The sequence below is a fragment of the Crocodylus siamensis genome, chromosome 13 (assembly GCF_052110815.1).
Source record: "Crocodylus siamensis isolate JL-2025a chromosome 13, ASM5211081v1, whole genome shotgun sequence".
NCBI lineage: Eukaryota > Metazoa > Chordata > Crocodylia > Crocodylidae > Crocodylus > Crocodylus siamensis.
The window spans coordinates 4,722,117-4,744,535 of NC_143407.1; the positions used below are offsets into that span (position 1 = coordinate 4,722,117).

Consider the following 22,419-nt stretch of genomic DNA (forward strand, 5'->3'; position numbering starts at 1 on the left):
GACCAGTCGCATCCCTGGTGGACAGTCAGCCCAGTAATTGAGATAATTGAACATGAGTGTGTATTTGGGAACGGCAACACGGCATTACAAGGGAGCGTGGGCCTAGGAGCGTGCTCGGGTGTGAATGAACCGGGCATAAATTGTTCGTGGGTGTTGGTGAAGCATTAGCTATGCTTCTGGCACGTACCTGTTGTGGCTGAGGGGCACTGTTGTTCTGTGCACCTATAGACCCCCGTCGGGTCAAGGCCCCGCTGTGCTAGGAGCTGTACGTGTACAAAGGGTGTCTACCTGCGAAAGCAGAAGCTTTGGGTATATTAGACCAGTGCAATGGGCCACGCGGCCATTAACTTCAGTTTGCAACGGGCTTATTTCATTCCGGTGGGAACGAGCTTGAGTTAAACCAAGGTCATTCGCAATGAGGTTTGCTCCAGCCTGCTTTAATGGGCTGAAATGAAGGCCGAGCAACTTCTCCCTGCAGGCAAGGCCCCGGTGAAGGACAGGCTCAGCCTGCTGAGCTTATAGTCTCACTAAGCGTCTGGACCAAGGGGGCAGGGTTGGGGCACCAGGTGGGAAAGGGACTTGCCTGGGGTCGTGGAGTAGCTCGGTGGCAGGAAGAGAATCCAGCTCTTCTCAGTCCCTGCACGGTGCCCGAGGGCTCCTTCGCCACAACCTCCTGCTTCCCCAGCCCCCACGGCCCCTTGCTCCTGCTTTTAGACCAAGCCAGATGCTTCCCAGAGGGCAAGAGGAAGACGGAGCAGACCGCCCCGGCTCCCGGCGCAGGGTGGTGTTACCAGCAGCAGCCGTGCTCCAGCACGAGGGAGCATGTCCCCCGTTAATCAGCATTTAATTAAAGGACATGCTGACATTTGGAAATCAGAAGCAGCTCTCCGGTGTGGGCTGCCGCTCCCCTGCGCTCTGAATCACTCCCTGACATTTTGCCAGGCAAGGATGCGACTCTCTCCCTCTCTTTTTAAAAATAAATTGAAGAGGAGACGAGAAGCCACCGCTGCTCCCGTGGGAGAGGATGACGTGAGGGCGGAGGGGAAGAGATGCCGCCTCCGCCAGCCGCTGCGTGCTGACGGCAGGGAAGGGGAGCAAGGTCCCTGAGGCTTGCTGGTCCCCTCTGCCTTGGCCAGGCTGTCAGGCAAGGGCCTGGCCTGTCCCCGCAGACTCGCGCTGCTGGCACGCTGCCTCCATCCTCAGCCATGGTGCTGGCGGGTCCTTGCAATGCTGGGAATCCTGCTCGCTGGGAACATGCCTGGGGGAAAGGCTGGCTCGCAGCCCAGGGAGGCAGGCAGCAGGGATCCTGCTGGGATTCCCCGCCGGAGAGCCCATCCTGCCACTCGTGCCAGACGCAGCCTTCCCTCCAGCCCAGGCCGGGCCCAGCCTTGCCCTGCGGACCTTGCACCACCATCGCCCTGGCCCAGCCAACCTGTGCACCCTCAGCCAGCCTCGCACCCTCTCTGCAGCTTGAGGTACAGGTGAGATGAGACGGGAGCATCGCTGTTTCCTCCCTAGGGGCAGCACGGATCCCATGCAGTCAGCTTGCCGTGCCCGGAGCCCGTCGGTTAAAGCGCCAGCAGCCTGTCTACACCAGGGCTCTGGCTGTTGCTCTCAGTGGCAGCGCTAGGAAAATTGAAGGGCTAAACTATCTCGCAGCTTCTGCCATTGCAGTGCAGACCCCGGGGCAGGAACTCGGTCTTTACTGCTTGGATGCGCTTGAAAGTCTCTGCTGAAAGCAGCGCCCCATCTTGCCAGGCGCTGCCATATTAGGGAGACTGAGGAGGTGACTTGCCCAGGGCTATAGGGCAGTTCAGTGGCAGAGCCAAGGAATCCAAGGAAGGCTGCAGCCTGGGGACCCACGCACAGGCCATCGGAGCAGGGCTAAGCACAGGCCAGCAAGCACGGAGGAGCTGGTGTGAAATGGCCTGGGCACGCAGTGGGGAGGACAGGGATTGTTTCGGAGGCTCTCGCCTGTCCCCACAGCTGCATGACCCTGGGGGCCGCATGTGCCACCCAGGCTGTCTCACACTCCTGCACCCTGCTCTCCCTTGGCACCGCCTGAAGATACCAGCTCGCAGGCAGCGGGTATGTGGGGATGGGCCAATTTGCACCTGCTGTGGGCCCTTGAGGGGTGTCACAAAGTTTTGCAGGGGGAAGGGCCCCAGGGGAGCTCCTATGTGCATGCACAGGAGTGGGGCACACGTGGTGCGTGCGCACGGGGGGTGTAGAGCACGGGGCGTGTGCAGACGTGGGGGTGGGGAGCCCAGGATGCCTGCATGCTTGAAGGTGGGGAGCGCGTGTCACATGCACATGTGAGAATAGGGAGCACAGGGTATGTGTATGTATGAGGATGGGGAGTGTGTGGCGTGTACACACATAAGGGTGGGGAGTCTGTGGCATGTGCACGCATGGGAGTGGCGAGCCTAGGGCATGTGCACGTGTAAAGAGGGGGGAGCATGCAGTGTGTGCACACCTGGAAGTGGGGGGCACGCCAGCATGAGTGTGTCCCAGGTGTGTCTGGGCCCTGTGCATGTATCATAGGCACTCCCGGCAATGAGCAACCCCATTTTGCAGAGGTGGAAACTGAGGCACAGTGTGTGGGTGTGAGGGGAACCAGGGAGCAACCCCACAGGCAGAATCCCCCCCCGGATTGGGCTCACCTCAGCTCCCCCTAGCTTGTGCACCCCTTCCTGAGCGCTGCCCACCCATGCCTTGGGGTACCTGGGCAGGGGCTGATGGAGAATATTCCTCTCTTGAGTCCTGCAGGCTGGAGCATCCTGAGGCCCCCCCCTGCTTCCCACACCTTCTGCTGCTCTTGAAAGGGCTCCAGCATTTTTGTGCATCTGCTCCCCCCCGCCAGGGCTGGCAGAACAGCAAGCAGCAGCGAGAGCTAGGGAAGGGGGCAGGCAGCCCTCACCGCTGGCTTCCCCTTGGCGGCTCATTTCAAACTTCTTTCAAGCAGAAATGAGTCACATTAATCAAGAGCGAGGATGTGCGCAGCCCTGCAAATTTGGCAGCGCAGAATCGAATTTCATCCGTGGCAGAGGGGGGACGGGAGCCCGTATCTCTGCTGCGCGCGGACTAATAGAGCCATTGCCGGAGGAAATTGGATCTGAGAACCCCCCTAAATTAATCTACCCTTTACAAAAAAAAAAAAAATGGCCAGGAGATCTACATGATGAATGGGTGTTGGTAACAGGAACGGATGCTAACAGCCAACACGTCAAATCGGTATGGCTCTCCCCCGCAGTAAGCATCTGCCCAGAGAGAGAAGTACCTCTTAAGTTGGTCCTTGGAGGCACTGTCTTCTCGTGCCTGGGGCGCAGGGCAGGCAGACAGGCAGGGTGCCTTCCTGGGGGGATGTGAATCACCCAGATGTGCCCTTGGGTGCTGAGGCCTGGACACGTGCCGGCACCCTGCCACATGGAGGGCAGCGCCTTCACGATCCCCTGTGACCAGCGCCAAGCAGGGTGCGATTCTGGCTCCTCCTGGGAGCCCGCAGCTTGCTGCATTGCTGAGTTCTCTGTAGTGCCCTTCCCCTCGCAGCCATGCCATGCCAGGATCTTCTCCAAGGGAGGACATGTAGGTTGAGGCAGGGAGGGGAAGATAGTGCTGTATCAAACGCCGGGGGAGCTTCATTAAGCAGAGTCTGCTTCTTCCCTGTTAGAACAAACTAATCTCCAGTCCCCGGAGCCCAGGTACTGGCACCTTTGATCTCGCTGAGACGCCTCACCTGGCCTTGGTCCCCGCTGCTCGTTTGTTTGTAGGATGGCAGCTTGTCTGGGAAGCAGGGGTGGTCTGCAGGGAAGGGCGTTGAGCTGGGAGTCGGGAGGACTGGGCTTTCATCCCAGTTTGGCTGCTAATCTGCAGTGCAGTCCTGGGTGAGCACTTCACCTGTCTGTGCCACTGTTTCAACACACATCCTTTGTCTACTGAGAGGTGAGTGCTTTGAGGCGTTACTACATGTATGTGCAGCACCTAGCACCACAGGCCTGTGATTCGGAGGCCTCTGGTTGTTAGGGAAATGCCCGTAATTAACACGAACTCTTCCCCAGATGCATGAACCGCTTCTTAAAGGTTTCATGCTCAGTAGGAACAGTGGATTTCAATTGCAGAATGGGGATCTTTGTACAGTCTGGCACCAAGAAGTGGAAGGGGGCTGGGGACCTGGAAACTACCCCAGCATGCACAAAGAATAACAGCGAGCCATGATTAATGAATAACCAATAACTAATCTCTTTCATGAGCAGCTGTGAGCCCTGATAACTAATAATACTTTATTATTATTAATTACTAATACAGCAAATGGGAAATAATAGCAAAGTTGGCCTTCCTGCCTGCCATCTCATCCTTAGCTGTCGGTGCCCCGGCGCCTTGGTGGGGCCGTGTTTTGCACATGGCGGTCCTATTGTTCCTGTCGGAAGAGCGGGGGGGCAGCACGGTGCGGGGGGGGCTCTCTGGACCGGCAGCCAACCTTAGAGGACTGATGGGCATTATCTGGGAAGAGCCAGGGGTTGATATGCTGAGGCCCGTGGCTTCATTAAAAACGATGACGGAAAGGCAGAGCTGCCCCGGCAGGTGCAGCCTTATCTGGTTCCTGGCTTGTACGCACCGCAGCGCCTAGACGCAGGTGTCTGAGCTCCTGGCGCTTTAATAGAGCCTCGGCTGCTCGGAGGTGATTGCTACTTTATTGGCTTATTTTTAGCAGCGCGGCTGAGCGGAGAGGAAGATGGATGGGTTTTGTCTTGGGTGAGACTTTTGCATGCAAGTGGAAAGCAGGCTTGGTGGGATGGGAGAGGAGGGGCGGCCTCGCTCCCCGTGGCTTTGCTGCCTGCCTCCTAGACACAGGCTGGGTGCAAAGTGGAGGACCACTACAGGCTGGTTTGCGCCACTCGAGGGTCTAGCCCGGGGTCCTGTTCTGGGAGCGCAGCAGGAGGAAGCCAAGTAAACTCAGCCCTTTACCTGATCCCACAGGAGCGTGGACAGGGGAGGCCGAGAGGAATCCAGCTGGTTCCTGAAGGCAGCTTATCCCTCCCCTGGGCCTGTGATTCGGCGCTCCCGTGGTGCTAAAGGCAGACAGACACCCAGACAGAGGTGAGGGGCAGGGACGCCATAGGTAACTCATGCACGCAAGTCATCTCAGGTCCCGGGAGAAGAACAGGCTCCTGGCTAGGCTGCGGGGCTGAGCCAGGCTATCCGAGTCTCTCCTGGACGAGTCGCTTTCCTCCTCCATTTTTCTTTCCAGCCTTTGTCTGCAGCCTGCATTTGCGGTGTTATCTTGGGAGGGCAGGGACTGTCTTTCACTCCAGAAGGATGTGCAGAAGGAGCCCCGTGGGTCCCCGATCTCCGTGCAGGCCATCAGGGGTTGCTATAATGTACATAGCTCTTCAAGGTGGGCTTCTTTCTGAGCGGTGCTGGGGCCTCGCTGGAGACCTTGGGCTGGTTGCTTTGTGCATAGGAGGCCAGGTAGAATAAAACTATGACCAAGACAAGGACAGTTGTACTTGTGGTTGAGGTACCAAACTGGGTCTCAAGGAGTCGGGGCTCTGTTCCTGGAGACGGTATGCCTTGGACACGTGTCGGCTCTCCATCTGGGCAGCAAGGATAATCACCCTTCCTATGTCCATCTAAGCTATAAGCTCTTTGGGGCAGGGACTATATCATCCCATGTGCATATCCAGCACCTAGTGCAATGGGGCCCCGATTTCATTCAGGACTTACAGGGTCTACTGTAATTATGAGTAAGGTAACAGTAATGCTTTTAACTATTCAGTGGTTCCTAACCCATGACATATGGGTACCATGTTGCCGTGGGACCCTCTGATGTTGCTTGAGGCTGGAGGAAATTCAAAGTTCGTAATGAGGTTGACAGGTTGAAAGTCTGGTGTTTGCTGCAGTGTATCACTAGGTCAGTGCTGGGGCCCACAGACCGGCAGAGGTTGGGAAATGCTTTCTATTTCCTCACCTCCAAGTCTCTCATTTTCTAGCTCAAATAAAACCAGTTTCCTCGGTTGTTTTGCTCCTTAGCTGAGATTATTCACACTTGGAATCACCTTTGCTGCTCTGCTGAGATCAACAGCAGTAAACAAAAGTGGCTGAAATGCTTTAAAAAAACTAAATAAACCCAGCAACAAAAGCACGGTGACTTCTCGGGGCTCTGGGGAGCACAGCATTAAAGTTGAGCTCTGCTGTTATGAACTGATTCAGGATGGTTGCTGTTGAGTAATTATATTCAATAAGAGGCTGCCAATACAGTTTGCTATCAGTTGTCACTTCATATCAAGCCTAATGGATCTGAGCGCGCAGACTCCTTGTCGTGGAGAATAATGGTGTGGGGTGTTTCAGATGGAGAATTGCAGCGGCAAGGTGGAAACCAAAGCACTTGGAAGAAGTCACAGGGGTCTTATCTGCTCCAGCGGTCCCAGCCATGGGGGACTGGGTACCAGCGCTGCTGCCCCAGTACACATTCCAGATGCAGACAGGCCGAGTGCCCGAAGCCACAGCAAACCCAGTCTAACTCACCTGGGTTTCAAGAGAAGGGACATCCCCAGCATTGCACAGAGCACCTCTGCCTCCCTGTACTAGGAATCTGCACTGGGGATACCCCTAGACCAGACAAAGCTCCCACGAGGGTGATTCCCTGCTCCCCTTCGCATGCACTGTGAGTGCGAGCTGTAGGCAGATGCTGCGAGATGCAGGGTGCTGGGAGGAGAAGGGGTCATGGCAGAAAAACAAGGGTCTGCGGTATGAATGGAGGCAGGACGTGGGGAGCTCCCAGCTGCTAGAGAGGACGAAGGGCACTCTCCAGCTTGCTGGAGCCAGCTCCCATCACCACCATGAGGGGAATAAGAAGGAACTAGCTTGGGGCTGGCAGGAGAGCTCAGCCCCATGTGTGGTCCGGGCATGGTGAGCGATGCCCTTCACATCAGGGGCTGAGCAGCTACGCCCAGCCCCCTTGGAGTGGGAGAGTCATCTCCTTCACGCCCGGCAGGAGGGAGTGCTGTCAAAGGCCCCCGGGGGATGCAGGAGCAAAAGCTTTGTTGGCATTTAGTGGAAAGGACCAGGGCAGAGCCTGGTGGAGATGCACTGGTTCTCTGAGCTGTGTTTCTGGAGCGGGCAGTGCAGTCCAACGGCCTTCAGACGTTCTCCGTGCCATGTGGTTATGAAACACAAAGAGACGAATCCTCCTAATGCCAGCATTGCCCTGTTTCACCTGCGTACGTGGTTTCAGTGGAGTTGCTCTGGCGTTGCAAGCAGCAGAGTCTGGCGTCGCTTCTGCCGAGCTCGGGGGCACTGAAGTCAGCGAAGAGGCTCCTGTCGATTTTAACCATCTCTGGATCAGGGTCTCAAGCCTTTAGTTACGGTGGGAACTCTAGGTGATTTGGGCCCGCTACGGCTCTGTAAGATGTAGCCGGGTCCGGCTGCTGCCATTGTTTCAGTGTCCAGCCCTTTGTAAACCCGCCACCAGGTTGCAAGGCTTTTCCATTAGCAGTGAAGGGGTTAACCCCTTGGTAGCACACCCCGCTGCACACACTGATGGCTGTACTCAGAAAGGCATCCCCCACCCCACCCCTCTGTCATTTTTCACCCCTGCCTCTGCCTATGAAGCAATCGAAAGCCTTTGCACCCAGCAGCACCAGATGATTGAATCTTGACCTTTCTGGCTGAGGGTTATTAACTCCCTTTCCCTATATGTGAGGACTGAGCATGGGGAGGTAGGGAGGGGACAAAGAGAGTTTCTAGTGTGCACCCAGGGATAATTGTGAGCTACAATTCGCACCAGGCTACATACAGGCGTGCGCTGTATACTTGCTGAGCATTGTGCAGAAAAGGGGCCAGGGTTTCCAAAGGGCCTTACACATCAGCTCCCAGCAGCAGCACAGTGGCAGCTGGTGGCTACGGAGCCCTTTTGACAAGCTGGCCCAAACTTCACAGTGGTGCCTGGAAGGGAGTTGAGATCCTTTTATGAAACAACCTTCAGCTTCTTCCTCTGGGATGTCCACGGGCAGATCCTGCTCTTTGGCTCGTATCTGTTCGAGTTCTGCGCTGTTGGGGTCTCCTTGCCCCATGGCTTGTGAGGGGAGAGGCTGTGCTCTGCGTTTTGTCGCATTGTGGAGTTGCAACGGGTCAGAGAAGCCAACCCCGGGGCACTGGATGCGATGGAAATGGAGCCCTAAGACTCATGGACAGGAAAGAGAGAGCGAGGCGAGAATATGAACAGGGCCAAAGCAAACTCATTAGCAAACTTAAACAAACATTTGCAGATGAGGCTTTGCAGTAATTTGCCCAGCTCTGCCTGCCCCAAAGCCACAGAGCTCATTGCTGCCAAGGGGGGAAACGGGAAGTGCGTGTGAGTGGGCATGTGAGACGTGCAGCAGGGTGACTAAGTGCATGGGGGGGTTCAGGGTTGCTGGATGCCCCCGCCCCCACCTGCCCGGCTGGGGATGGAGGCTGCCTGCTAACGCGTGACGGGAGGCCTGCAGCCGGCAAGGTCTCCGGGAGCGTATTGATTAGTTTTACAGTGTAAACTGACAGAGCCTATTTGGATGATGTAATGAAGACAGATGATCCCATCCCCTCTCTGCTCTGCTTTGGGGAAGGGGAGGGGGGAATCATCGCTTGGATCCTGGAGACGCGCTCCGTGGCTTTCCCTGTCTAGCCCCATTCCTCATCCGCCCTCCTCCACGCTCCCCCATCTCACCTTTGCTCCTTGCTTGTCTTTGCACCTCACTCCCATTTCCAGCCATTTCCCATGCCATGTGCCCTTTCCATTCCTACCTGCCTTAGCCAGGTCGGGGTTATTACAGTGGCCTAGAGAAACGCCATTGGGGAGCTATCTGTATGCAAGAGGAGCTGCTTATCCCAGGGCTTCTTCAGTGTCAATTAAGTTCAGGTTTTCAAAGCTGATGAGTTCTTTTCACAAGACAATCTGACCATTTTACAAGCTGGCAGGTGGTGCCTTTTCAGTATTAAATGGTTCTACATAGAAAATTCATCGTCTCACCAACCGCAAGCATCCAGATAGCAAGTCAGTCTCATAAAATCCTGCGGCTGGCTTAACATTCTTGAGAGTTTCTTTAAAACATAATGCAGTATTGTTTCTTGTTAGTTGCCTTCTACTTTTTATCCTTTAGGGTTCAGCTTTTCAAGCTTTTCCCAGTGACCAGTTGGGTTGGAAACAGACTTTTTTTTTTATTTTTTTTTTAAGGTCTCCTATAAAAGCTGCAAATTTTCCATGATCACGTGACTCCAGGAGGCTAAGAGAAACACCACATATTGCAAAGCTTGAACAAAAAATCTTCCCAGCTGGCCGCATAGCCTTTGTAAAATAAAATATTCTCTCCGAGCTACAGAAAAATCATGAGCCCAAATCTCCTCTTATTATCCTACATTTCCTAGGTTCGTATATGTTTAGGTTGCCCAGTCTAACATCCTGCGTAATAGTGGCCAGAGGATTTTAGTCAACAGTTCCTGCTAGTCTACTGCATCTCTTGGCAAGCCATTTTAACAGTTAATTACTCTCTCTCTCAAAAGTTTCTCTCAGCTGAATGTATCATGGAGGTGCGATGTATGGAGATATCTTTTATCCAGTGTGTATATTCCACCCTAGGTTCATTAAAACTCCATGATTACATCAAGGTCATGGGTAAAATTGTACAAAAGCTTGGAAGAATTGCCTTCCAACAAGCACATGGCTCAATCCCCAGCTCCCAAAAGCCAAGCAGAATGGCAGTCAGGTCCATTTGGACATTTGTGGCAAAACGATATCTTTTTTTTTCTGGGCTAATGAAGCTAATTTCATAAATGCAGCCATCTCCTGCCATCGCTGAGCGTGGAGAGCTGCCAGTGATGTTAATGAGAGCTGTACGAGAGGACTGAAGGCCCTAAGTGGTCCATGATTTGAAAGAAAATGCATCTAAAAATAGGGCACTCCAGGTAACATCGATCGCTATTATTGGACAGAAATGTGTTGCAATCACAGTGATGAATCTCTCTAAAACCCGTGGAAAAAATGTCTCGGCCGTAACAGCAACAATTCAGAAGCCTGCAGTCCACTGCTAGGATGTTTTTCTGACACTGCAAAACCTTGCCAAATCCTCCTTCCTTAAATTCAAACCACAGGCTCCGGGGGGGGGGTGTCTGGTGTCGGGAAGGCACCGAGGTGTTTGCTGTTTGTGGTCTAATCCTGCCAGGTTTTTTTCCGTCTCTTGAATTCTGTGGGAGTTTCCCCTGCGTACGGGCTGAGTGAGGAGCACAGGAGTTGCTTTGCTGTGAGTTAACTTTTATAATAAGGGACAGGCTGTGCTACTCGCAGTCTGGCGTGACCCCCCCGATATTTCAGTGGGACCCCGGTGCTAGATAGGATGAGCACACAGGATCAGCATCTGGCCCAAAGTACACGAGGCACGGCAGCACTGCAGAAAGGGACCGAGTCTGCTGGGGTGTGGGAAGCTGTGTTAGCAAGACACTCTGCACGGGCTGATGGAAACGCGCTTGCTAGACCACTAGTTCTCCACCTTTTCTGGGCTCGAGGCACCCCTCAACAGAGTTGAGCCCCCTCTTTCCCTCCCCACTCTTAGTTTTTGCTCATTTTTTGATAACAAAAAGAAAATAATAGCGTACTTCTGTTGCAAAGACCTCAAAGCCCCGCAGCAGGTCAGAATATTTTTCACACTCTGGATTTCTATTGGAAATCTCTGGGTTCGTCTTGTGACTCATGTGCTAACACTGTGCGGTACGCCACGACTCCCCTGAAAGGATTTCAAGGCACCCCAGTGTGCTGCGATTCCCCGGTTGAGAATCACCGGTGTATTAGACAGAGCCCAAGTGACCAATTGCACCCTGCTTGGCTGATAACTTTGAATCATTTGGGGTCTAATTGTCCTTTCTCTCCTTGTATCAGGGATGAGCTTTACATGTAGACCCTATTAGAGGCCGTGGGATGGTCTGTGTGTGTAGCTATTCACCAACAGTAGGAAAGGGTTCGCAGCCTGGCCCTCTGTGTTTTAAAGGATTATTTACTACTGCTGCTAGCCAGTGCCCTTCAGCCTGTTCTTTGTGGTTGTGGCAGTCTTGCCTACCATGGGCAAAGCAAATGCCTTCCACTTATGGCAGGCCACTCTGACTGCTCCCATGCCTTTGACCCGAATAGCAAATAGTTTCCTGGTGACAGCTCATATATAAAAAATATAAGCCAATCTCCCATGACGTTTTTATTTCTGCCAGCTATGTGTTAGCTCCGAGCAGAAGTCTCGCCGAGCTGCATTATGGGCAGTGTGCAAATGAAGGACATCGAGACCATTTTTTACAAAATGCAAGGGACCGCAGGACTCGGTCCTCGGGCCCACACTGTTCAACATCTTCATCAGTGGCTTGGATGAGGGGGTTCAAATTCACAGACGACACTAAGATGTGGGGGACGTGGGCACGCTAGAAGGGAGGAACAGGCTGCAATCAGATCTAGACAGGTTACAGGGGTGGGCGGATAAGAACAGGATGGGATTCAGCACTGACAAGTGCCAGGTGCTGCACCTGGGGAGGAAGAGCCAGCACCATACCTACAGGCTGGGAACTCCCTTCTCGGCAGGGCAGAGGCAGAAAAGGATCTCGGGGTCATCACTGACTCCAAGATGAACACGGGCCGGCAGCGTGGGGACGCGGTCAGGAAGGCCACCCGCACCTTGTCCTGCATCCACAGATGCATCTCGAGCAGGGCCAGGGAGGTGATCCTCCCCTTCTATGCGGCACTGGTCAGGCCGCAGCGGGAGTACTGCATCCGGCTCTGGGCGCCGCACTTCAGGAGGGATGTGGGCAGCATGGAAAGGGTCCAGAGGAGGCCACTCACATGGTCAGGGGCAGCAGGGCAGGCCCTACGAGGAGAGGCGACGGGACCTGAACCTGTTCAGCCTCCACAAAAGAAGGCTGAGGGGGGATCTAGTGGCCTGTTACAAAGTAGTCAGGGGGGACCAGCAGGCACTGGGGGAGTCCCTGTTCCCCCGAGCACTGCCAGGAGTGACCAGGAATAGCGGTCACAAGCTGGCAGAGGGGAGATCCAGACTAGACATCAGGAGGCGCGACTTCACAGTCAGGGCGGCTAGGGTCTGGGGCCAGCTTCCAAGAGAAGTGGTGCAGGCTCCTGCCCTGGGGGTGTTTAAGAGGAGGTTGGATGAACACCTTGCTGGGGTCGTTTGACCCCAGTACTCTTTCCTGCCATGGCGGGGGGTCGGACTCGATGATCTGCTCAGGTCCCTTCCGACCCGACCAGCTATGAAACTATGTCAAAGACAAGGAGATGCACACAGGTGGCACCGCTCTCATGCTGGCATTGGTGTGAGGGTTACACAGCCCCAGGAGCCTGGTGTTGTCCAAAATCATCGCCCAGCCTAGGAATTGCTGGGTTTGATCAAAAGGAGTCATACAGCCTGGTCATTTGTGCTCACTAGTGCGCCTTCTCTGTATTGATTTGACAAGGTAGGTAGGCTGATTGATCAATTCTTTGATGTGCACAGTTGGGTGAAGCAATCAATGTACCTACCTACCTACTTTAAGGGTTTATACTGCTCCCCATTGCCAGAGGATATGAGCATCTTCTACACAAAAGTGTTTAGTGACAGGGAAATACCTGGTGGGCACCGTGGGGTCTCTGGCACTTCTCCCTTTTCATAGCGTCCCATGCAACTCCCTCTTTCCTATCACTCTCGCCTCATCTCCCTGCTCTGGATACGCTGGAAGAGCCGACTCTGATTTGAAAGAGTCTGACTTTGCCCCGCTGATCTAGGCTGTGAGCTGGGTTTTATTGGTCAGGCTAGCTGGCTAGCTTTCCGACAGTCAGCAGCCTTCCCTGTCTGAACCTATATACTGGCTTTCCTTCCCCTCCATTAACTCCAAGCAGGTCCTTCTTCACTTTCAAAGCCCTCCTCGCCTCCGTATTTCCTTGGTTTTGTCTGGACAGACCATGATGCAGGGGGTATGGCAAGGCATCTAAAATGGGGGTCCAGTCTAGAGCAGGACTGGTTCCTATTCTGCCCTGCTTAGCATTTATTCCAGTCTAGTTTCGTGTCCAGGCATTTGCAGTTTTCACCACTCCCTGTGTGAGAGTGCCTGACAGCTAACAGAGCTCCGTGTCTGAGCTCTCCAGTGCCAAAGGCTGGCACGCTACGGCGTAGCTCCCACTGGAAAAGCAGACTCTTTGTAGCCGAGGCAAAGGCAGACAATGCTGCCCTACCCTTAGGTGTGAGAGCCACAGGATTGCAAAGAAGCTGACTCACCCTGGAAGTTTTAAAACTAAATAAATACCAGACTAACAGACCAGTTGTTCGAGGCGCACCGCACAGTCCTGGATTTACCAAAGCTAACGTGAGGGCAGCAAGGACAGTGATGGTCGAACAAGTAAGCAAGGGAACAGAAGCAGGAGACCCTTGGCTTGCCTTGGCTTTTAGAAACCCCCATTAGGGTGGGGGCATGACCTACATGAGTTTGGTATGAGGATGTGGATTAAATTATTTCTGAACCCTGAGAGCAAATTCTTAGCGAAGAGATTGAGAGGAAGTCCTAGCTTTAGCTGGAGGGAAGATTTGATGGTGAAATGCGTGTGGAAAAGAAAGTGTGTGGGGGCCTCGTATCCAAGCAGTTCTTGGAGGGGAAAAATGTTCTTTCTGCATCCCATTTGGAAGGGCTTGTGTGGAAGGACAAGGGGGAATGCACTCCTTTCCTCACTTTACTAATTGCATTCATTAGAGAAACAATGCTGCCTCCGATTTAGAGCTGTGCCAGCTATTTTTAATTTCCCTGCCTGTTGAAAGCCGAATTTGGAGCACTGAAATGTTTCTTATTTTTTTTAAGCAGTATTCCTTTTCCTGGGCCACATTGCCTTTTTCATCTGCTTTGATATCAAGAGGGAGAAAAGAAAACAAAGAGAAGGACCATAGACTGTGTTTGTGTGTGTGTGTGCCGGGGCGGGGGGGATGGAGAGAGCGAGAAAGCAAATTAATTCTCCGCTTCATCCCCTTGGAATGATTTAGGATCTTAATTGAGCTTTCGAACGGGGGAGAATGCACAGCTCGGTGTGTCTGTCCTAGCAGAAGGTAACAGTGTGAGATTGTGCAGTGAATGCAAAGATCTCATCATCACATCATTGATGCAGAAGTGTTCACTGCTCCGTGGCCCAATGAGGAGAGAGCCAGAGACGGAGGATAATTTATTCAATAACCTCACATTCAGGTTGCAGGCTCCCTTCCACAGTCTGTGTGGGAGGGAGGCCTCTTCATATCTCCCCTTCCACCCGCCTCCCTCCCACCCTGCTACCACACACACACACACACGCACACGCACACACACATCCATACAATTCCCTTACAATTAGGAAGACACCTATTCAGCACCGCTCTTACTGCTGGGCTTTTGTTCCTTCTCTGCTTTGCTGGCAAAGCTATTCCCTCTGCGAGTCTGTGTTCAGAGCTCAGTGGTTTGTTAAGTTGCTTTTCATAATCTCTACCAAAGAATTCCAGTCCCACTGAAGTCCTGAAATTAAGGCAGCAGAGAGGAGAGGAAAAAAAAAAAAAAGGAGGAAAAAGTAAGACGGCGTTTTTTTTTCTCTTTCGTTCTTTGTTTAAAGTCTTGCATAGTGGAATTGTCTGTGTGTGCGCGTGTGTGAGAGACTGTGAATATGAGCCTGTGTTCATGCGTACACATCCACTATATACAGTGCATGTATATGTGTGTGTGTGTAAAAGTGTACTTGTATATGTGTGTGTATACACATAATTGCCTTCGCTATCTTACATGCACACATTTGTTGCCCTTATCATGCGCTGTGTGCATGTATACTATGCAGGCAATGTGTGTGTGCGCGTGTGTTTGCTTGTGTATTTGAGCAGCTAAAGGAGAGAGAAATTCTTTATCTGTTTCTGTCGAGTACTGCGTGTGTGAATGTGTTTGCCTATGCATATTCATATATATGCAGTCATATCGTGTACCATGCATGCAGTTGACTTCTTTACGTGCACTAGTTGTATCCATGAGCAGATATGTGGCTCAGCTTCAAGAAATCAAAGTTTTCTTTTGTTTTAGTTAGGTATTAATCTAATGCATATATGTGCATGAATTTATGGATATGTGCATATATATCCATGTACGCGTACATTGTGTGTCATGTATGCAGCACGTATTAATGCTCGTGTGTAATCAGCTAGCATACGTGTAAATTCTTTAGCTGTTGTAGTCAAATATCAAGCCTGTACTTGATGGGAATGTGTTTGCATATGCATATGTGTGCATAGAAAGACACACTGTGTACTGTATGAAATGTCCCCGTGTTATCATATATGTATTATGTGTGTTATCATATATGTATCGTATATGTGCAATATGAATGCATATTAGTATACTCATATACATGTGTATGTGTGTGTGCATACACACAGAGAGAATATAGACACATATGCATATGTAAATACAGTACGCACTGTGCACTCTATGTGTAAAATACATGTAATACGTATGTTCATGTATAAATAAGTGTGTGTTTAGCTAAAATAGATTTAAGCTCTCTTATCTATTTCAGTCAAGTATCATTCCTTGGTTGCTGGCAAAGAGGAAAGATAAACTCCCTGCTTAGTTCAGAGGTATATTTTTTTTCTTGTGTGTGTGGACTGAAGGATGAAGACGTGAAACTTGGTCTTGAGTGAATGTGTCTTTCTGAACGTCATTAAGTCGTTTAAGAAAAAATATTAACTGTTCCTGTGATGACTAGAGATCAGTGTTTCTGAGACAGCTCATAAAAAAAAAAATCCTTGTTCTTTGTCATAAAACTTACCATGCAAATCCTAGAGCTAAAAAAAGAAACCCACGGTGTGTGAAATTTGCTGCATTTTCTACAATGAGGTAATGCCAAGTTTCAGGAAAAAACAAGTGAAGAAAAGGACTGGGTGTGTGCACTAAACTGACTGGACACGGTGACTTCTGTAGACAGGAAGAGGACTGACTCCTTTTAGTAACTGTCTCGATTTCAGCGTGGTTTCTTTTCTTTCCGTGCTTCATGTGTGCATCAGTGTTTGTACCCAAGTGGTGCCTGCTATGCAGCTCTGGTCTGAAGAACCGAAAGGGTCTCCATCGGTTTGTGCACCCATTTGGGTACTAGTGATAAAGAGACTGTGTGAGGCTGTGTGCACGCCTGCGTGTGGACTGTGCTAACCCATTGAGAAGAATAATTATTTTCCTCTACCGGATGCTCCAGCAGGGGCAATGAGAGGGGAGAGTGAGGGAGGAAAAGACAAAGGGAATGAGAGAGAGTGTGCACCTCTGAATCAAAACCACTGCACGCTGCCAAGAGGACCTGGATGGGGGCTCCTCCAGCCCTGGTGTCCAGGGGGCAGGTCGGGCGCGGGGGGGGGGGTGTCCTTTCCTGAATTCCCAACCACCTCCTCCAGGAGAGGAAAGATGTGAAGAGAGAAAAGCTCCAATTTGGGGCCTGATCCTTCTGGGAGCAGGAGCAGGCTCTCTCCTGCAGGTCCCGGGGAGCGGCGAAATATCTGTATTGCAAGCAAAGCAGCTGGTGACGCAGCTGCCTTGTGCAGACGCAGTTAATGAAAGTCCTACTGGGAAGCTCAGGCTCCTTCCAAGATCCCCTTTGTTCCCGCTGCGTCCGTCAGCGAGCTCCGAGCCGCCCCCATCACCGCTGGCTTCGGTGCGCCCCGACCCCGGCCCATGGACAGAGATGTGTCTCGTACCCAGACGCAAGATTTTACTGGCTCTTTGACACCGAGACACGGGGCTGTTGCTCCTCCTGTCGTGCTGTGGGAGACGAGGAAGCTCCCCAGCATTTCAGTAAGCCTAAATTAGGTCCCGTTCATCTTTCCATGCTCCGACGCGAGGGTGATGGGCACGTTAACAATGCCCGGAGGAGAGGGACGGAGCAGACAGCAGTAGCTCTGAGCTCTCAGAGCGGGGGCATCGCTGAAACAAGTGGAGTTTCACTGACGTAAGCCTGAAATGAGCAGAGAAGCGGTGTCTCCAGCACCTGCTGGAGAAGCTGATCTTTCCCCAGGACCCTTGGCCGCGCCATCGCGGGTTTCAGTAGAAGCGGAGTAGGAAATGCTGGCGCGTGCTCACAGCAGGAGGGAACTGCTCTGTACGGGGAGAGACTTGAAGTGCGTGGGGGTGCCAGGGTTGGGCAGCAGCCGCACATTTTGGGGAAGCCTTGGTGCCTCACGCCAGGAGAATACATGTCCACTCCCCACAAGCAAAGGAGCGGGACCCTCCGTGCCCCCAAATGGTGGGGAGCAACCTTGACGGGGACAAGCCACGCCAGCTGGCATCGACCCCACCTGCCCAACCCAACAAGCAGCCTGGGGAGAAGTGGCAGCCCTCGTCCTCTTTCGACAGCTTAATGAGTGCATCCATCTCTCCAATCACCTGTTTAATCTGTCCCCTGGCCCTAGCATGCCCAGCTGCAGCTGCCCTGGGCCCTAATTTAAAACAAATGAAGTGAAAGCAGATTTAGGTTCTGGCGTGGAGTGAGGACGGGATCCAATACTGAAAGGTGGTTGCTCACCCCGCTCTTGTGCCTGCTCCTGCTCTGCTGGGCAAGGAGAGCCCAGAGATCACCGGCTGCACAGGCACCCACCTCCCTCCCTCCCCACTTCAAGCCCTTCCTGGGCCAAGCGTCATGACCCATTGGGTAGCGAACTGCAATTAAATACGCCTTGAGTCTGCAGTCAGGGAACCTCCACCGAGCATGTTTTTTTGGGGGGTGGCTTTGCACATCCACCTCTCTCTCATAAGATGTACATCCCTACCTGTTACTATAGTAAAGCTTGACAGGCAGCAAGCGGGCCCCCTCTTTCTGCCCTTCAGCACGTGAGCGCCCACTCCCTGGAGTGCCACGCAGTGGGATTTGGCTGGGAGTAGCAATTTGTTGGCTGAAGCGGGCATACTCTCTCTGCCAAGGGGACAAAGGCATCGGGAATTAAAGTGGGGCTGATTGGGAGCTGCTGGTACTCTCAGGATCCAGCATGGAAGAAGACTTTGCTCTTCTCATGGGGCTCCCATCTGGAGACCTCCAAGTGCTAACAGAGTAGCCCTCAAGCCCTTCCCATACCATCAGCCTTTTCAGCCACCGTGAGCTCTTCTGCACAGGGTCGTCCTACCTCTGTTCAGCGCCTAGTGCAACCCAGCTGCAGTCCTTAAGCACTACCACAATGTAAACGTCGAAAAGCAGCCATTAGTAGGCCATTCCCTCCTAATTTTACTGCTAGGGCTGAGCGGGGAGGCACGCTGTTGGAGGATGCTGGCCGAGGGAGTCTCTTTCTGCTGCCTGAATGAAAGCCCAAGAAGGACCGCCAAAGGTCTGAGCAAGACCGGGTCCAGATTCGAGTTCGGGCACTTGCTTCTCTCCCTGCAGCTGTGGGTGCCGTGTAATAATGCAGCCCTCACTGCTCCTGCCACTACTACTCCTGCCAACTCAGGGCAGTGCAAAGGTACAGACTACGCTTTCAGCCAGGCCCAGAAGGAGCCAGGCCAGAGGGGAGAGAGAGAGGAAGAGAGAGCAGGCAATTGCTCATGCTGAAACAATGGGAGCTCCAGGTTTCAGCATCATCTCTGAGGTCTCTGGGGCTTCCCTGCCCAAGCGAAAGGGCCCTGGCTGGATGTCTGGTCCCCCTGGGAATGAAGCAGGTGATCTAGCAAGTCTCTGAAAACTCCAGCTCTCGTGGGTCCCGTTCTGGATTGATGTACCTTGAAGTCAAGGAGAGTGCTGAGCGGACCTGCAAACCTGCCATTCTGGCCTGTCCTAGCAGAGTGTGACAACCAGTGCGGGGCCCAGCACATGCCATTGCACACGCGTGCACACACGCACCGAGTTCCCTCATCCCAAAGGAATGGCTTTGTGGGTGTACAACTCCAGAAGCGCAGGCAAGGGGGTGAGGGGGCGGGAAGCGACACACCAAGAACAAGTGAATCAAAGCAAATGAAATCCATCTCGTATCATTTTAATCCAACTTGTTCCAGCAGCTGCTTCAGCTAATTATTCTCCAGCCAGCAATGGGGGAATGCCGGCAGGAGGCATCTCCAGGGAGCTTCACAGGAGACTGAGCTCAGGGCTTCTGCTGGTGTTGTTGGCAGCTGTATTCCCTCTCCTTCCCCTTCCCCTTCCCCTAGCCTTGCACAGCCCGTACCCTGCTAGAACAGATTTAAACAATTCACTCCCAAGGCCCTGAACTACAGGGCCCGATAGGAGAGCATGCAGGGCTGTCCAGGCCCCAGTTATCCTTTAGGGTTCTCCTCTCAGGTGAAGTAGGAAGAGGTCTGAAGGGTGGCAAGCGGGGCTGGGGCGAAGCAGGTCTAAGGGAGAGGAGTTTTTGGCCTGTAGCTTGATAAAGAGGACAAATGGCTTGGTGGTTTTCTTACTTTCTCCAGTGTGACGCCCTCCATTTAATAACCAACACCAGCACCAACGAGGACAAGCCCCAGACTGGATGTTAGCGATGACCCTCAACCACTGTCCGAACGCTGACTCGGCCCAGACGATGGTGAGGATTCAAATCTCACGCTGAGCTGTCATCTCTGTGTAGGGGGAAAGGCTAAACCGAAGATCCCAGCGGGTGCCAGAGTTTAGGGGCAGCAGGGTGGCGTGGGGGGAGGAGGAGAATCCGTATCTGAACCCCACGGATCAGGCCTGTTGAGTTTGTGAACCTGCTGCATGAAAGGGAAGCCACGGAGGAAGAAGTCTGGGGCCTGATTTGATGTTTCTTTGAGGCAGAGGATGGGGAGATGCTCTTGCGCTTAAACTTGTGGTTGTGTGGTGGTGGCAGAAGGCAAGGCGGTGTAGATAGTGACGCGGCGTCTCGCCTTGGAAACCTCACTCGGGAAGACCTTCCCACCGGATGGGATGGAGATGTTTGCTGCAGGACTTTGGGTCCGTTGCTTTTGCTTCTCCCGCTCTCGTTTCGTTGTATTCTGTACAAAAAAGACCCATCTCACCAGTGCGAGGTGGAGGAAGGCAGAGGGCGGCAAGGGCTGTGGGATGGACACCTTCCTGCCTCCCGGCCCCCCCCCAGGGAGGCCTTAGTGCAAACTGCAGTAGGTGTCGTCCTGCCAGAAGGAGCTTGTCTGTGGCAGGGGCCAACAGCAGGAGCCTGGCAGAGCCTCTGCCAGGGATGGAGGGGGCAGATGTGGTGGGCCGGGGGCTTGCTGGGTCCGTTCAGATGGAGGAGGTGCAGCTGGCCAGTCAGGCGGCTGGATCGGCAGCCGCAGCCCACAGGGTGACCAGCAGCTGCTCCTCGGGCAGGCCAGGTGGCTGCATGCCGCTGCAAGGCTCCCTCTCTGCTGGGACTGCAGTTCGCAGCGCCCTTTTCCCACTGTGTGGGGCAGGGACGGGGGGCAGACGCTCCTCTCAAATGTTCCCTGACCAAGGCGAAATCCAGCAAATTGGATTCTCGTTCGTGGCCGGTGGCACGGTGCTGTGGTGGCGCGTCGGCTGTGGTCGGCAGAGCTGCTCCTGGTTTCCTGTAGTAAAAATGAGTGGTGTTCTCGAGCCCCGTTTCGTCCACATTAACCCGCTGAACTCAGTGGAGTTACGGTCAGGATGAGCTGGGTCTCTGGGCAGGGCTGGGTCTGGGCGGGTTGTGTTACAGAGTGATACGGGGAGGCAAGGGCGAGGGTGCCCTTAACACTTGAGAAAGCACCGCCGACACTGGTTCAGCCTCCTCTCTCAGTCTGCCTCTCGACAAACTTTCCCTCCGCTGTTGCAACACGCTCTCGCAATCCTTTCCAGGAAATTCCCCTCTAATCGCCTCTCTCTCTTTGTTCCTTCTCCCCTCCTCACATCCCGACCGCTGAAGCATCACATGCAGCCTGGCAGGGTTCCTCTCTCTCCGTTACCAAGTCAGAGTTGCTCAGGCCTTCCTCGGGTCGTCTCTGCATATATCCGGGGACAGCATCTCTCCCGGCTTTTGCAGTGCTTTACCTCTTAGATGCCTCATTTTGAGCTAGACGCCCTGTTCTCGCATGCGGTTGTGTCAGGGGAGCCCCGACCCCGATTCTTGCACGTAATTGCATTCAGGCAACTGTTCTCCAAGAGCAGGTGGAGCTGCTTTAGGATCCAAGCCTTTCGGTGGGTTTAAATGAACTCAGCGCAGTTGAAATGGTCCTCAGAGCTTCATTTGGCTCTTGTCAGGGGTGAGCTGACTAGTAGGAGGCTGGATACGGTGGGGAAGGAAGGGGGCATATGCTCTGTGAGGACATTATAACCTCCTCGGTGAGGAGCGGATATAAGTCAGCATCCCAACCTGCTTTGACAGGTGGTGTCTAGGGCCAGAAAGGGTCAAGTCTGCAGTATTGGATGATTCAAATGGATCTGGACCTGATCTGGCTAATTTGACCCGGGACGTGAAAAATTTTCCTTAAAGATTAAACAAAAAACCCTGTGCCCCATCATTCCCTCTCTTCCCCCACCTGCTACGAGGCAGAAGTTGGACTGTGTTGCTTGCTGCGGGTAGCTCAAACACAAGTGGGGTCTCGGGGCAGGCTATGCCCCTGGCCCTTGGCAGAGGCACCCTCAGGCTCCTTTGCTGTGCGAGGCCAGGGCAGTATTAAAACTCACCTCCCTCCGCTGCCTTGGGGCTCTGAGGCCGTGGCCGTGGCTCAGGCGCCCAGCTCTGTCGCCCACCTTTCCCCAGCCTGCGGGAAGTCGGGGGCCTGGGCCGGATTTCTGCTTCAGCCAGGCAGAAAGGACATTGCGGTCTGAGCCCGCGCTCGGCGGATCACCCCTGCAGCGCGTGCCCCGCTCTCCACGAGCTCTCCCTTCTCCCTCCCTGCGCGGTAACCCCTCGGGCGGGACGCCCCTGTCCCGCAGCCTCCTGCGGAGCCTGGGCAGTGGTGGCAGATGGCTGGCTCGTCCCTTTTCCCCCTGCCACCCCAGCATGGCGGAGAAGCAGGCAGCGGAGGCTGGAGAGCCTTCCTGCCTCCCTCCTCGGCTCATCGGCGGGAGTGTGGGCGCGCGCCGCCTTCCGCTTCGAATCTCTGAGTAACGCGGCTCAGTCGGGGCAGGGGGTGGGAACGGGAGTGGAGGCTGCGTTTCCATTCACTACTAATTGTGACTCCGCTGTGTAGGCGGCCTGCGCCAGAGACTCAGCCCGCCGCGGCCCACCACGCCGCGTGTTCGGAGCTGTCTTCAATGGGGGAAGCCGGCAGCACCCCCGTGTCCCAGCCGGTCGCGTGTGCGCGCGAGCGAGTCTGCTACTCCTCGGCACCCTTGAGGGAGCGCAGAATATCTCTAGCTGCAGCTGGCGTCTCGTTCGCTGCGTTAGAGACCATTTCTCATCGAGCCCCCGTGCTCCTCCTGCCGCTCTAGAAAAATCCCCCATTGGCTGCTCTCGCGTCTCCTCGCTGGTAGCCCAGACTTAATTACAGCTGGTCGGC

The 22,419-nt window shown here is 53.7% G+C and overlaps 1 protein-coding gene across 4 annotated transcripts in view; it reads left to right on the forward strand.

Moving 5' to 3' along the window:
* Positions 1–22,419, forward strand: part of BLACAT1 (BLACAT1 overlapping LEMD1 locus) — a 59,391-nt gene that overhangs the window by 2,809 nt on the left and 34,163 nt on the right. The window contains exons 1-3 of one of the 4 annotated variants that reach the window (XM_090025597.1): positions 14,279–14,575; positions 15,566–15,626; positions 19,417–19,529. The exons of 2 other annotated variants lie outside the window; for them this stretch is intronic. The gene's annotated coding sequence lies outside the window, so the exon portion shown is untranslated. Of the gene's footprint in view, positions 1–14,278; positions 14,576–15,565; positions 15,627–19,416; positions 19,530–22,419 lie in introns of those variants that run through there. One more of the 4 variants, XM_090025600.1, reaches the window with a different exon arrangement.